The sequence below is a fragment of the Ochotona curzoniae genome, unplaced genomic scaffold, assembly GCF_017591425.1.
Source record: "Ochotona curzoniae isolate NIBS_2020 unplaced genomic scaffold, NIBS_Ocur_1.0 contig_2688, whole genome shotgun sequence".
NCBI lineage: Eukaryota > Metazoa > Chordata > Mammalia > Lagomorpha > Ochotonidae > Ochotona > Ochotona curzoniae.
In genome coordinates, this window is record NW_024465553.1 from 13474779 (window position 1) to 13491983 (window position 17205).

Sequence of the window (17205 nt, forward strand, 5' to 3'; positions counted from 1 at the left end):
AAGAGGTTGTCAGCTGCACCCAATCAAAGTGGCACCTTGATCACTGGCTTCCAGCTTTCTTCATTCTGAAAAAATAGCGATGAACTCCTGCAGCCAGCAGGCCTGCGTTGCTGTCTCACGGAAGTCCCAGTGCAGTAACGCAAAGATGGCATGGAGCTACATTTCATAGCCACCATCTCCATCTACTCGCTATCCTTGATGGAGGGAAAAATGCCACCTGAATTCAATTTCTGCAAGCCACCAATACCTAGTGGATATTTTTAATGTAGATTTTGCTATCAATCACCCCACCCCAAGAAAACAAATCAGTGATTGATTCAATTCAGAACTTCAGCTGCTACTGGTGTTCTTTATGTCTTAATGATAGCTTTGATTCCTGTTTCCAGGTACAACCTTGTATGTTGGTGATGCTGTAAAATCAGCACTGCTAATGTGTAGAAAAGCTTCAAGATACTCACTTTTAGTATCTGGGTGATGCAATGTGTTAAAAGGAAACTCAATAACTTCCACTCTCTTTTTCATGAGTGTTGCTGTTATTTATCACCTTTGGGATAAAATATACATTCCGCAAGATTCCCTTTGCAAAAGGGAAACTGACTCAACTCTCACTTCTCACTTCGTGCCATGCAGCGTTTCCACAAACACTACCAGAACTGAGCCTGTTTGTCACCTCATAGAAACAGCTGGTGGCATCCCTTGAGTGAAGTATTTGTGCAAACTAATTTCTGGATTAATTGATTCTATTACAGGATTATAAAGAAGCGCATGGCTCCTAGCTTCAGTTTGGCTCAGCTCCAGCCTTTGCAGCTATTTGGGGAGTGAACCAGCAGATGGAGAAGCTCACTCTTTCTCTCTTTAATTCTGCCTTTCCAATAAAAAAGGGAATCTTTTAAAAAAAAAAAGTCATAGTCCAGGGTGAAAAGAACGTCTGTTTGTCATAGATGAATTAGTTCCCCCTCATGGAGAAGCACAGTGGGTATGAACTCTGTTGATTTTGCAGAATCATTTCAGAAGAATGTATTAATTATATTAGACTCCTTCCCAAAGTGGTTCCATGTGACAGGCAACATGCTGCCTGCCACTCCCTGTTTTTTCCGACAATGGAAAAGATTTCATGTTCATTGCAAATGAAGATAAAGAATTTATGGACAAGTTTTTGTGAAGTTAGTGCTTTTCGATTGTCCATCATGTTTCTATCAAATATGTGATTACTCTGAATGAAGGAAGAGCAAACCAAGGATGAACCAAAGCAGGTTGCAGAAGGAAGTTACATCAAAAAGGAGCCCAATTTCTTGTGAAATTTGTTACCTGAGGTGGCATTTCTTCCATTATTTTATTTGTTTATCAACGTCAAAGACTACAGAAAGAATAATGATAAGAAAATTGGAATTAGTATTTGAAGAATGCACTGTGTAAGTGCAGAATTAATCTGAGATGGAGTGTGCAATGCTGTGCTTATCACAGATGTTTGGAACCCAAGCTCTGAATTAGAAAAGGGATTAATGTCATGCGCTAGCATCTGAGACAGCTTAGGGGCAACCAGTTCATAGCAAGTGTTCAATATATGGTTTATACCTAGGTTTTATTATTTTGATTTCTCTTATTGAGTCTGGGCATACAGTTTGTTTTTGGCCATGTAATATTAAAGATCTCACCTTGGATTGCACTGTGGGATGACTGATGCTCACGACCAGGTTGGGATGGATATAAAACTTCCTCCAACTTAGTAGTATTGGTCTGAAATAACACAGTGTATGCAGGATTTGAACCTAGGTCTTCTTTAAGACCAGGGTGGTCTATACATTTATACGAACCTGCTAAATTAAGAAGTTTGATTGAGGACTGAAAGTAAACGAAAAACATAATTTAGAAGAAATTCAGAACACACAGGTTAACTTACTGTGATCAATCTCCTTTTCTCTTGCTTGTTGACTTCTACAAATCATGGCCCTTCCATTCTGTATCAGTCACAATAAACAAAACCATGTAATGAGAGATTAATCTGTTTAAAAATTTTTATGATAGTTGGCAAAACGGGCAAGTGGCACTATACAGAGAAGATGACAACCAAACTAATATGTTTTCATTGTTACATTCACACCATTTTGTGGGCAGAGCAAAATATTCTTATAGAAAAACTCCCTGTATCATTGGGACCAAGATCCCAGTAGTATAATCATAGCTTTGCCTTGTTAGTTCAAATACTGTAAACTTAGCAACTATTGAATGGATGTTCTTTCCATGGGAACCTAATTCAGAAAAGGCCAATCTTTTGCAAATTATGATAGGAAAAATTGAAGCATGATCCCCTGCATTGCACTCTACATTATGAACACTCTACTTTTTCTATTTCCAGATGCCTAAATATAACAATATTTCCCTTTTGTATGAAAATCTGTTCCCTAGAAAGGATATGGCAAGCTTACATATGCAGCTGTAGAAGCCCAGGACCGTGTTTACTGGACTTATTGTGCTTCATATTATGTCTTCTTCCTTCTTTATCATCTACTTTGCTCCAGACAATGATCATCACGTGAAATACCACTTTGTCTCTGGGGATCCTGGCGTGGTTTGGCCAGTTAGAGTACTACTGCTGGAAATGAAGGGATAAGAATGAGGCCATGGTGTTTAACCCCTTGGCCATCTCCCTACACAGCGCCTCAGTTCTTGTTGCTGAAAATCCTAACCTCTTTCAGGTGTCCTAGCCATGTAATTTTTACCTTTCCGGTGCTAATAACTATTCTATGTAGCATAAGTGTTATGTATTGAGTTTACAACGCTGTATATATCTACTTATAAATAACCTCTGTATTAATGCTGTATATATCTAATTACAAATCACCCCTGTGCTAAAACGTCATAAAAATGTCTAGATTTTCCTGTACTATATTTTCTCTGTGGTACAAGCAGTAAAACAATCTGCACTTTAAAAGGATGATATATGGGTCCTAATTGTGGTATAGTGTGTTAGGCTGCTGCCCAAGACACTGGCATCCAGTGTGTGTCCTTGCTGCTCCACTGACAATATAGTTCACTGCTAATGCAAATGAGAAAGCAAAGAATGTCTTAAGTACTTAGGTACATGTCCCCATGTGGGAGACCCAGATAAAGTTTCTGACTCTAGGCTTTGCTTGCCTCAGCTTTGCCTGTGATTGCAATTTGCGGAATGAACCAGTGGATGAAAAAAAATATTTCTCTGTAACTCTATCTCCAAATACATAAATAAATCTTCAAAAAATTAAGATAACACATGAAAGCTTAAGGACCTAAAGTTTAGCTACATAAACTTAATATTGAGTAGATAAAAAGAGTTCTGGTTTCTATCAATGGATGTATTGCCACAGGATTTTATTGATATGCAGGAATAAAATTAGTAGCTTTGCGAGAGTACAGAGGTCTATTGAACTACAGTAAACTGATATTATCTTGTGGCATCACTCAGTCATCTGCAATTAACTACTGTTGTATGTATAGTTACATAACTACAGAGCTTGGCTGTGTTTACTCATATAAGTCAGCCAGCAAATGACAGATCTAAGCCAGTAACGTCTGGGACAATTGGGCTACCTGGTTCTGATGCAAATTTCCCTTCTTTTAGCAAATTAGCTGGACATGTTCTTGTGGAAATGGCTGAGATCAAGAGGGAAGAATGTTTAGTCATTTAAGTGTTTTGCAAATCTCTGTGTGTGTGATCTGAGAAACCTCATTGGCCAAAGCGTATCTATGGCCCAATTCAGAGGAGAATGGGAACATCTTTCAAATTTATGTGAAAAAGTCTGATCACTCAGGAATGATTAAGGGACTCGATCAATCAGATGACAGTAGCTGGAGATTCCCACTTAAACAGATTCAGAACGGAGAGGGCTAGTCACGAGTAAGACCAAGACACATTTAGAGGTTTAAAATTTTCAGTCCCTTCCTCAACCTTCAGGTAGGGGAAAGAAGTTGGAGATAGTTAGCAACGGTTAATGATTTAATCCATTGTGCCTAATTAATGAAAACCATAGCAGTGGGGTTCAGAGAGCTTCCAATACAGTGAGTGCATCAGGGAGATGGGGATGGGGGGCACTAGAGGAAAAACGACACCTTCCTTTCCTTGTGCGTCTCTTCTATTTTGGTTGTGTTATTTAAAATAAGACTTTAAAAATAAGTCAAACACCTTCCTTAGTTGTGTAACTTTCTCAAGTAAACTATCAGAGGAGTTGTAGGAACTCCTGAATTTATAGCTGCTCAATAGAAGTCTGGTTGACAAACTAGCACTTACAGCAGGAATCTGCGTTGGAGGCAATCACATAGTATTGAGCTATAATTCCTACAGCTTAGCCCACACCCCAGGCAGAGAGCGTGAGCACTGAATGGAATTTTGTACACCTGGTTGCTGTCTGGAAAATTAGAAACTGGTTTTGTGGGGGAACAAGTCAACACATTTGGCATTCCAGTCAATCCACAAGATTCCTACGAGAGATTCATAAACTAATGGCAAGATTTATGTAAAAACCAAACATCCAAGAGTAGAAAACAGGCTTGAAAAACACAGTTGAAAGAGTTGCCCTTCCAGGTGAGAGGAGTCCAATCTGAAAAGCAAAGAGAGATTTTGAAAGAATTATGAAACCACCATCAGCACTGTGTGCTGTTTGTATGAAACCACGATTTGTGCACCCTTGGAATCCTCATCCTAATTTGAGTGGAGCAGGCCCACTTAACAAACTCAACACACGGAAAATGGAAGGTCGGTGACATCTGAAAAATGCCAGAATTTGTACTATGTTCAGGCTATGTCTGTGATTTCATTTTGAAAATTGTTTCTTTTTTCCACTTTCATAATGAGTTTTCTCATGTTCTTGGATCACATTCGCCCAGGTAAGTGAAATTTCTATCACCCCTTCAAAGGTGTATGTTTTTAGGCTCTGATATAGATATTTTTCAGTGTATCTTTTTTTCCCCACCACTGGCCCCTCTGCATCTGAGACATTGTCTTGGAGATAAATCCTTGGTATATCATGTATGATCCACATCTTTGGTGGGAAATTTGGACCTGAGCCAGTGATTTGTGAAATGGATCGTTGTAATTCGTCAGTGAGATAACATTGCCTGATAGTGGTTTCAGAAGGACATTGTAGATATTAGGAAAAAAAATCACAAAGGATATTGGCACATTCTTTTGTATGTATAAAGGAAAGAGATGTTTGATGTGAATTCAACATAGTTATGGACAATTTAGTTTCTAGAATAATACTACATTGAATAAATGAATTTGCACAAAGATCAGTGATTAATTGTATACTCCAGTGTAACGTATTAAAATAATTCACATTTGGTGTTTTTGTGGTGTGCACGTGTCTTTCTGTGTGTGTCCCTGAAAAATCTTTTTTACCACTAAAGTTAATATTGTAAAAACTCCACAGATTATAAAAATACTTTTATTAACTTCTACATGTTAATAAAAAGATTTTTAAACCATTTCTGCTTTATCCCATACTGGTTACAATGAACATCTTGAACACAATATCTACTGATGACAGAGAAATATATTTGCATGTTCTTTAGTACAATGTTTGCCCATGGACATTAACAGCTATACGTTGGCCCTATTGTTTCTGGAATCTTATACCAACAAAATCTCTTTTGAGGAATGACTTTCTGAAGCTGTCTCCTTTATAAAAATTTCATATTCATAAAGTGATGGCTTTCGCTTGGCAGGCCTTACCCTCACTCAGCTAAACTGGAAGTCATTTATCTGAAGAGAGTGCCACTTTTGGAAAGAGCTGAACAGAAACATCACACATAAAAAAAGCTTTTGGAAGCGACCTGGGATTGGCTCTGGGGTGGACATAATTCAAATGCAAATGCATTTCATCAGTGGCTTGTCTTAGATGCCAAACTTTGGGGCAAAAGGAGGACCGACTACTGATTGTCTGCTCTTTTCTACCAATAAAACAATGCCAACAATAGAACTGAGATCCCCTTTTCTTTCAAAGCAATGTCATAAGAGACAGGAAGAAAACAGTGCAGAGTTCAATATTTCATTAAGGGAACCATCACCAATGATGTCTCTTTGAACATATTTTTAAACATTTTTCGTAGGGGCTTGGGATTTATATTCGTGGAAATTAAAATATCCAACTTAAAAAGATTGAAGTAACCACATGTCTGCATCTCAAGTCAATATCGTTTAGATTTTAGTGAATTCATTCTAATTTTGTTTCTAAATATTATTTATAATGATATTATGGTAGTAGTCAACTAACCTATTTTATTGCCACTTAACATGAGAAAAATATCTTAACATGTCTCATAATTTCAATCATATTTTTCTGATGTAGTTATTCTAGAATTCACTTAACCTCATAGAAGAGTACTCAACAATGTCCCAGAATCATTTCCTCTGATTAATTGCCAAGAATTGGAAGACAACTCAAAGGTTATGAGCACTTGTTAATGTTTTCGATAAATAGTGCCAATGACCTTTCTCCCTGTGGCAATACATACAAGAGTCTCTATTTGCAAAACTTCACTAGCTCCTAGCTACTTTGATTCCCTCCCTATACCAGTGGGCCATGTGACACCTGTGTTTGCCTTCATTCTTTTGCCCATCAGGGATGTTTGATAACATGGAGACATTGTAGTTGTCGCAGCTGGGGAGATACTTTTAGCCTTTCCTGTGCAGGGGATAAGTGTGTTTGGTATGTATATTGTAGTACTCAGGCAGTCGTCTGTAACAAAGTATTGTCTGACAGTAAATGTCATGTTTCCTTTCTTCAGAACCCTTCTTTGTTTCTTTCTCTCTCTCTCTTTTTTTTTTTTTTTTTTGCTGGCATGGATGTGGGAAGAATGGTACCCGTCATTGTTGGTGAGAGTGTAGGCTAATACAACCACTATGGAAGTTAGTATGCAGAGTGCTAAGAGAACTGAAAATAAACCTGCTATGTAACCCAGCTATCCCACAGCTGGGAATATATCCAAAAGAAATGAGATCTGTATATATGCATATGAGAAAGGAATCTGTAATCCTATATTATAGCAGCACAATCTACAATAGCAAAGACATGGAAGCAAATTAGATTCCCATCTAAGCCATTAAAAAGAATGAAATTCTACCATTAGGAAACCAGAAGGTTCCAACTAGAGTGCATTATGCTCAGTGAAATAAATCAATCCTGTGTAAGGACAAATATCATATGGTGTCTCTGATATAATGCAAACTTCATGCAAAATGTAAGATAAATAACCTTTCAAAAATGTTTTTGCTGCAACTCATGGGGTTTAATATTTTTGTTTTTATTTTCATTTCTTCAAAATAATTTATTAGATTCTTCACTGACTCATAGGTGGTTCAGTAGCATCATTTTTCTTCGATAAGGCTTTTTATGTTCTTTTTCATTTCTTCAGTGACATCTTGCTCATTCAGTAGCATGTTATTTAGCTTTGTGTTGTAAGTTTTTAAATTTTTTCTCTGTTGTTGCTTTTGTTTCGTGGCTTTTAATTTAGGGGAATGTGGAGTAACTGTGTAGTAGAAATTACATAGAAGGAATTTGGTAGGATCCATCCCCCTTCAGTGGTTTGACTAGTTTGAGAATAATTAGAATTAGTTCTTGAAAAGTTTGGTAGGATCCAGCTGCGTGGTCATCTGGTGCTAGGCTTTCTCTGTTTGAAGGATCTTGATTTCTGATTCAGTCTCTGTCTTGGTAATGGATATATTTAGGTTTTTTTAATGTCATTATGACTCAATTTAGGTGGATCATGTATGTCCAGGAATCTATCCATTTCTCCTAGATTTTTCAATTTATTAGCATACAGATGTTTGCAATAGTTCTGATGATTCCTCGTATTCCTGTATGTCCATCTTGCCACACCTCACTCCACCCTGCCTTTTGTTTTCTTATTGGTTAATTGGACCAGTAATGTATCAGCTTTGTTATTTATCCCTTATATCTATTAACATTTTGTTTGAATTAGCCAGACACCCAAACATTTAGTTTATGTGCATTTACTATTGTTACATCTCCTTTTGAATTGATCCCTTAATCATTATGTTATTCCTTCTTCATCTCCTAAAAATGTTTGTTTTAAAGTCTGTTTTGTCTGATATTAGGATCGGCTACATCTGCTTGCTCTTCCTTTAGTTCTTGTGGAATACTTTTTCTATACTTTTATACTGTATGCATTTTTATTGGTGAGGTATGTTTCTTGCTGGCAACACATAGTTGGGCCTTTTTAATCCATTCAACCAGTCTGTATCTTGATTGGACAATTTAAGTCATTTATATTCAAGCTTATTTTTGTAAGGTAGCAACTTGGTTCCCCTCTCCCCCTTCCATTACCATTTTCCATAAATATTTGTATTGTTTGCCTTGGATTTTCTTTGTAATGTAACTAGTAAATGTGTACCTTTCCATTCTTCCATGATGATGATTAACACTTTCTCTCTGTGTAACGCATCCTGAAGCAGCATTTGAAAGGTGGGATTGTGGTGGCAAATTCTATAGGCTTCCTATATTTGGATGGCCCTTTTTTCCTCTACTGTAGGGAAGTTTTGTCCTATTATGTAGTGGAATAGTCCTTCTAATGCATTCTCTTCCCATCCCTTCAGGAACTCCTAAGACACAAATATTTGCTTGCTTAGTAGTGTCCCATATATCCTGAAAGCTAATTTCATTGATGAGTATGTCTCATCAATTTGTTCTTATGTGTTTGAGCAATTGTGATTAATTTCCCCCTTCATTTTCAGACGTTTCATCAATTCCTTCATATTCATATTCTATTACTGAATACTTGTGTTCTTTTTAGGGAGTCATAATGTTTTTCTTGCTTTTGTTTCTTGTGATTTTATATGTAGCTTTAACATTCATGAATACGTATGTTCATTTTCGTCTCTGAAGCTTTTTATCTTTAAACTATGCTTCTGTGGCTTGGTGGAGTGACTGCTGTTTCAATTGAAATCCAGAGGTGTTGCTGGGTAGGGCCATGGTCAGGGCTCAAGTATGGGTGACAGTCCAGGGTATTTTTCAGGCTAGGTGTGGGAGATCTCATTGTCAGCAGGGCAAAAGAATGATCACTTCTGCTGGCATAGTCCTGCCTCATCTCTCTTTCTAGGTGGTTGGTGCTAAGTGTTTGCTCACAATGGCTAGAACCCCATGCACAGAAGCACTTGAACCAGCCAAGCATCTGTGCAATTCTCTGTGTGAGTACAGAATCCTCCAGCGATCTGCCTCAGACCATCCAGGGCCTCTTTGTCTCTGATGTCAGACACGTGGGATGCTCAGAGACCAAGCTACATGCCACGCCCTATAGTGCAGTCCCATATCCTTTGTGCTGAAGGCTCAGTCGCAGAGTGCCGGGGATCTACTCTGCCTTGCAAGCCCTCCCCACCCACGGAGAGAGCAGTGACAGCTACCTGTGAATGCTCTGCCCTCACAATTTATGCTTAGAGCCTGTAGCATGGTGTGTGTGTGTGTGTGTGTGTGTGTGTGTGTGTGTGTGTGTGTGTGTGTGTGTGTGTATGTGTGTGAAATGGATTTTTACCCCTCTACCAAGCCACTAGCCTGAACTTGAAGCCAGGGGGGAGCACAGAATTATGCCTTTAGCAAACTGACCTAATTGTGAGCACAAACATATGTGTGCTACAGTCACTACAACCTCACTGACCTTAAGGTGGCACTATCTCCTGCTTGGTCGCGGCAATCTTTGGAGATTAGGGAGAGAAAAGTAGGTTCTACCTCCATAATGATTCGTGGACATCCTGACCCTGGCTTTGACTCCAGTCTGAGTCCAAATTCAGTGTGGTCCTCAAGATTCTAACTAAAAAAAGAAAAAAGACAATGGCTTTTGCATCTGGCATACGCAAAAACCATCACAACTTTTAAAAACTTTGAAACTGTGCTAACTCCCTGATGTGTTGGTTGCCTGTGCGGGAGTTAAAGGGGAAAGAGTGGTTATCCACCCTCATGATGACCTGGGGACTCCCTGCTCACCTTTTTGGCTGTAGTTGAAACCCAAAGTCAGCATGTTTATGAGAGTCTAGGCTAGACAGTAAGGCCAGAAAACCTGGATGAGCTGGAATGCTTCCACGTGACCCCTAGCAAGCATCCTTCTCTTCCAGTCCTAGGCTGTGGGAGACACTGGTGGTATTGCTGCTGGGAGGCTACCCTCTCCACACTTCACCACTGTGTCCTCAGTGCTCTTGTGTTTCCACCGAAAACTTCTTCCACCCCCGACTCCTGAATGCTCATCCTCTACTTTGCTTCCACTAACTTCCTCTCAGCAAAATTAGCACACCGTTTCCCTATTGAGCCATCTTGGGATTCCTTATTCATGGTGGATTTCTCATGGACTCAGGAAAATATTGACACATTCCAGGTGCCCTGGAATATTTGCTGGAAGAATGAGTAAATACACAGAGATAAAATGCAATGGGATGGTGGTAGTGAATAGTGTTTGACAGGTAAGTCAAATAGAATCTCATGTAGAAGGAATTGTGGAAAGAATTATGAGGAAAAATGCCCACTCTGAATGAAATATCTGATATTCTGATTCACTAAGGCATATTTGAATGTGAGCATCATCTTTCTATATTAAATAGAGGCCGAGACGAAGAACAAACACTACCTGCTGTCTTTACCCTCTCAAAGGAAACACCAAGTCCGCTCAGAGCTGCCCCACCACCCCCGCTTCTCTATTAATGCAAGATATTTTTTCTGCCATGAATACATGTAGGCTTGGTTTATTTTAGTATTGCCTATTTGTTTGTCACCTTGGTATTTGATAATTATTTCTTAAGCCAGTTCTGGCCTGATGGATGGGCTGGAAGGTAATATGCAGGGATACTTTCTTCTTTACTTCAATATGTTCTTCTTGTGATTATTCCATGGTACCTTAGCATTTATAGGTAGGATATACATCACCGGGGAATATTGGTGCCTTCTGTTATTGATCTAGCAAGTCTTTGGAGGTGAATATTAAGAATTTCCAACGAAGAATTGAGAAAGAAGGAGTTGGTATTTTGAGACAGAAGACTCGTATTAGAGACCGCTATTTGAAAAGGACTGCCTTTCAATGGGTATAAAAAGAGTATTTTTGGCTCTGGATATCTCTGTGTATCTGCGTGTGTTTGAGGTATGTGGAGAAAGGCTCAGATAAAGTATGTCAAAGAGTACAAATGAGAAAAGTTTCCAGGTGGATGAGAGATTATAGGTCACTGCCTGCGGTTCTTTTCTACAACACAGTTAAGCTTGGGTCCAGCATTGTCCAAGTCCCGGAGTGCAAGGAACATTCTAGCATTACCACTAGACACTTAGACTTTCTCTTAAACTTCTGTTCTTTTCCTCCTATTGCGATTTCTTCATTTCTGTGACATAGATTTTCTTCCATAAGTCAGAATAAAATACTGTAGCCCAAAGATGTGTTATGGAACATTTTAGAAACTTGAACAACTATTTCTCAGATGAGAGAGAATCTCAGAATGGCTCAAGAACTGTATTGACATTACACTTGTCTCTCATCTAGCCCTTAGTTGTTACTTTTGCTCTGATACTTTGAGAAACTCAATCTTTGAATATTTCCTAATATACTTAAAAGTATATGAAATAATGTAATAATTTGCAAGTATTCTTGAATAAGCTTTACCAGTCATCAATACACAATAAAATGTATTTCATCAATATTTCTGCACTACATATCTCTAGCTGTGTGTTAGTTTTTACTACGTTGATAAGGTAATCTTTACCTAATAACAATGGATGCCTGTTAAGCATATGACTTGGTAGTGTTTGTCAATTTATGCAATCATACAGGTCATACTTTCTCACTCAGACCCGTTCACCTTTCTCTGTGTATGTTTTGTTCCTGTTACCACTCCTAGTTCCTTGACCTATTGTTTAATAATAATCTCTTTCTATGGAGGGTTTTTATTACAAAAGTGTGGGAACATTTTTGTCAAGTAATTTTTATGCATTTAATGAAAGGAGTGTCTTTTTTCATTCTGTGAATATTAATTGATTTTTTTTTATTGCACCCGTCTTGTGTGACATAGATAAGTCCCATTATATCATATGGTCTAATCTTTCTACTATGGTGCTTGATTCAGTACTCACATTTGTAAAGGGATATTAGTATGTGGGAGTGATACTGGCTTGTACTTTTGTGGGATTTGTAAGGAATTGGTATTAACACAATTCTGGTCTCATGGAATAAAAAGGAAATTGTAACTTCTCCCTCTATTTTCAGAAAGAATTTATAAATAATTGATTTTATTTCTTCTCAAAATATTTGTGGTGAGGCCATCTGGGCTTGAACTTTGCTTTGTGGGAATATTTTCAATTACTAATTCAATTTCCTCTCTGGTTATATGCTTATTCAGATTTTCTAAGTTATATTGAGTAGTTGTGGTTATGTGTATCTCTTTAGGAATTTGCCCATTTCATCTAAGTTAACTCACTTGTTGGTAAAAGTTTTTCAAGACACTCTTTTAATCATTTTATTATCGGTTGGGTTGGTAATGATGGCTCTTTTTTCATTGTTACTTCATTCGTGTGTGTCTTGCATCTGTCTTCTTGGTGAGTCCATCTGAAGATTTGTCTATTCTCGTGGTCTTTGCAAATAAGCAATTTATCCTGTTGACTATAGAAATAAAAAGAGTAGTATGGGATTGATGCTATAATACAGTGGGTTTAGCCACTGTCTACAATGTTGGTATCCCACATGAGTCCAGCTCCCTGCTGATGTTCCTGGAAAAGCAGCAGAAGATGACGCAAGTATTTGATCCCCTACCACTTCCTAGGAATGAATTCACAGCTCCTGGCTTCAGTCTGACCCATCCTTTGCTGTTGTGTCTATTTGGGGAGTGAAGCAGCTGAAGAAAATCTCTCTCTCTCTCTCTCTTTCTCTCTCTCTCTGTCCCTCGCACTTTGTAACCTTACCTTTCAAATAAAAAGGTAAATCTTTGAAACAAAATTGTATGTGTGTCTGTAAAATATGTAGGAAAATAATAAAATTATGGATGCCAAGTCCCATACTATGCTGTCTGCAAGCTGGAAATCCGGTAACAGCATTTAATCCAAACCTGAAGGTGTGAAAAACCAGGGCATCTGGCATTGGATCTTCCAGTCTGAGACTGAAATCAGAGGATTGGGGTGTAGTGTTGATAATCAAAGTCCCAGAGCCTGAAGGCCCTGGAACCAGGAGATCTATCTGAAGGCATGAAGTGATAAAGGCTCTGGAAGAGAAAGAGAGTTCTCCCTCCCTCTGGCTTTATTCTCAGTTGAATGATCGCCTTCCATGTTGCCAGGGACGTTTCTTCTTTATGCTAACCTCTTCTAAAACACTCTCACGGGTGCACGCACCAGTCATGTTTTACCTTGTGTTAGGCAAGATGGACAGCCCAGTGGGAAGGCAGCAGGGACCACGTGTGGGGCAGGAAAGTCTGCAGCTCTTCCCAGCCTGGAAGATGGAGCCAGCCAAGTGTTCTCACATCCCTTACCTTCTTGTGGCTTTTCTTGTGTCTTGATGCAAATAAATTCTTATCTCAGGACCCACACTGAGTCTAAAGTGTTCAAATAAAAATGCCTAGTCTGCTTTGATGTACTGTAACATATTGGATATGCCTTTAAATATTTTCTTTTTTAGTTTCAGCAGCTTTGCTAGTAAATTTAGGTATAAACTTTCAGAATTTATCTGATGTGGAACAAACTGGTTCTTCTTAAAACAGGCATTTAGTAAAGTTTGTGAAGGCTTCCATGACCGTTTCTTCAAATACTTTTTTTTTTCTTGTTTTTTACTTCGATTACACTTAAAACCTGTAATCTTTCACAGGTTTCTTAGTCTGTTCATTCTTTTTTCTCTCTTTGATCATCATATTTAACAAATTTTGTAATTATGTTGTTGAGTTCACTGATTCTTTGTAATCTCAAATTTTTCTTTTATCTGTTCTAATTTTAAATAATGTCTTTTTTTACTTTTTATTACATCAGATTTCTATATTCAGATTTCTGTGAATTTGTGGTAATATCCTGTTAAAATATTATCATCATACTTTCAATTCTGTGTATATATTTATATGTAGAGAATTTGTATATATACACATATATCTAACTAGAGAGATTTCCTTTGAAGTCTTATTTGCTTTCAGTATGTGTTCAAATGTTCAAAATGTGGTTTTCCTTATTAAATACATTGTTTTATTGCTGTGATGACTAAGTTTATGTTCAACTTGTCTGAATTAAGGAAATGGTAAAGTATCACTACTAGGGACACGGTGTTCCCCAGGAGCTCACTGTGTTAGTAGCCTGAGTAGAGAAAGCCTACCAGGGCTGTGAGTGGATGGCATCCAGGTTGAGAGGGAACCAAAGGCACAAAAATAAACCGCCCGCCCCTGCCAGTCAGAACCTGAGGCTCTCCAGCCGTCGACTCCAGGGCTTCACTCAGTGACCCAGGGTGCTCTCAGGCCTTGGACCTCACACTGGCTTTGACAGGCACAAGGCTTGCCTGGTTCTGATGCTCCAGCCATGCCACTCGCATCCCAGATCTCCCAGGTATAGATGATCTGTCTTCGGACTTTTTAGCTCCCATAATCACATTAACCAGCTTCTCTAAGAAATATACTCTCCTCACTGTTTATTCCTTTCTGATTGTCCTTTCTGAAGAATACCGTACAGTTCCTCATTTTTGCTGTTTTTGTGAGAATAAGACACATTTTTTTTTCCTATGGGATGTGATTTTTTTTGTTATTGAAGATTGAACATTTTAGGTAACATAGTAAAGAAACTCTAGATTATGGTTAGCCCCAAAGATTGTTGCTTACACTCCTTTAGTAACTTTTCTGAGTTGTGTCTGTGAATTTTATTCCTACTATGTAGCTATTGATGCCTGCACTTGGTAAAGGTCTTTTAAATTGCTGCTTTGTATTTTAAGTATGACTGCCAAGGAATTGCCTTTGTTTTTCTATTTCTAGTATTTCTTGGTAGAATTTCTGGCTAGTTTGCTTGTCCGTTGTTTACCCCAGCAAGGATTATAGTCTCAGATGAACTTAACTGTGATTTTTCTCAGTTCATTTGCCATGGAGATTGCAACTATTTCAGATAGCGCCACTCACTGGGCATTTCTACATTAGGATCCAAATCAAGTTATTCCTTCTCCATAACGAAGCTGCTTATCTTCTCAATGGCCTGTGATTAGTAGAATCATTGTACAGATTGAACTGAGGTGTGGAACAAAAGTAATTCCAGGGAGAAAGCTTGCAGACACACTGTTTTTAGTTAAAATCCAATCCACGTTTCCATTTTCCCTTCTCGCCCCTTCCCTGCTCCTCCCCTTCCCCTCCTCTTTCCCTTCCCTTTTCTTCATCTCTGCTTCCTCCCTTCACCTCCACTTCCCTTCATTTCGCTCTTCTCCCTTCCTCCCTCTCTGAGTATATTGGGAGAGTTTTTTGCCTTCAGGAGCATGTTCTTTGAGGAACCCTACATTCCAGCCACAACAGTCCCTGGAGAGAATGTGCTCACACAGTCTAACCTGTGTACATACTGCCCCCTACAGGGGTTTGTCTTCAATGCATTTTGTGGTAAAATGTACATTATTGCAAAGTTAATTTACACATCATTGTCTCCAGTGGCTCTCCAAAACCTCGTATTTTTTTTGTATCTGATTTCCCTTATCACATAAAGTATCTTTTCACGAGGTAACAGACACCACTATAATGTATCATTTGTAATTTTTTTTTCTCAGTCAGTTATTTTCTCACCAGCTACTCTACAGCAAATGACTGCATTTCGGTAGCATGCAACAGCAAAGTTCTTCTTTTAATATAAGTAAATGCTGGTTGTCTTGGTTCAGCTCATTTAGTCTGTTTTTAGACACCCGGCCTTGGGTTCCGCCACTGGAGTCAAGTCCAGAGTCAAGGAGTTACCTGCACATGTGATAAAAACATGTTAGTAACAATAATAAATAAAGTGAAAGAGCAATGGCTCAATTTACTCATACAAGTCATCTCAGAATTTTTCTTTCAATTTGTTTTCACATATTCCGTTCACCAAAGCATGTCACATGATCAAATGCAGCATTTATGGGATAAATATGATATACCTCTAATCAGAGGATCAGCAGAACCTAATACAGATGATATGCATATAAAGTGAAATATCAACAACAATAGATTCAGCATCTTCATCTGATTGCCCAGATTAGCCCAAGTTCAAGGACTTTGTTTTACTTCTAGTTTATAGAATTGGCTCTAGTATTTAGTAGTCCTGTGTCCTTGGGCAATTTTCTTTAGGTCTTTTATTCCTGAATTTTCTCAGCTATAACATAGGAACAAGAACAGCACCTGTTTCATAGAACTGTTTTGAATGTGCAGTAGGATTACTCAGAAGAACTTCTTAGTCCTGGTGTCATATAAAGCCTCACACTTCCTGGCATAGTCAATGCCTGCGAGTGAGTGTTGAATGAGTGCTGACATGCGTGAAAGGAAAAGGGGAGTCTTAGAAACAGGAAAATTAATACTTTAAATGATTAGGTACAAAAGATAGATGGGAAAGGTCAACTGGGACTCATGAGGGAAAATTTAAACCCTGGATGTTTGTCCTTAGTCAAAATCATAGTATTTACTCAACTCGCCTGACTTCATATTAAACATTTTACTTAAAAAAGAAACATTATCGGGATTGATCGAGAATGGCTGTTATAGTAGTCTTCCAATGCTGCTTTATGCTGTGAGTTCAACTCTACCTCACGCTCACAATAACCCAAGTGGACACCATATATACTTTCTTTCCATCGCTAAGGACCTTTTGCAACAGTATGGGAACTCACACCAAAGGTAAGGGGCGTTATTGCCCTAGAAACATCCCCAACCTAAAGGGACGAGATCCCTGGGTAGCTGTGCCTGCCTCCCTTGCTTCTGGGGTATTTTCAAAGCTCTTCAGGAAGTGGAGCCAACAGAAATGAGTCCCAGGAACAGGAAGCATGCCCCTGTTCACTTCCTGCCTTCTCACACTCTCTGGTTTCCCGGAATTATTCCTAATTAACCGTCCTTCCTGTTCTCCCAGGCTCTACTTTCTGATAAATCTAAGCTTTTTTAGGAGCAGGTCTACCACTGTCCCAATCTGCCTTGCACTCCTACCCCAGAAATGAACACTTCTAATTGAGGGTCTATGTTTACTCAGTCTTCCAAGATTTTGTTAAAGTTCAACTAACATTTTTTTTTTAACATTTAAACAT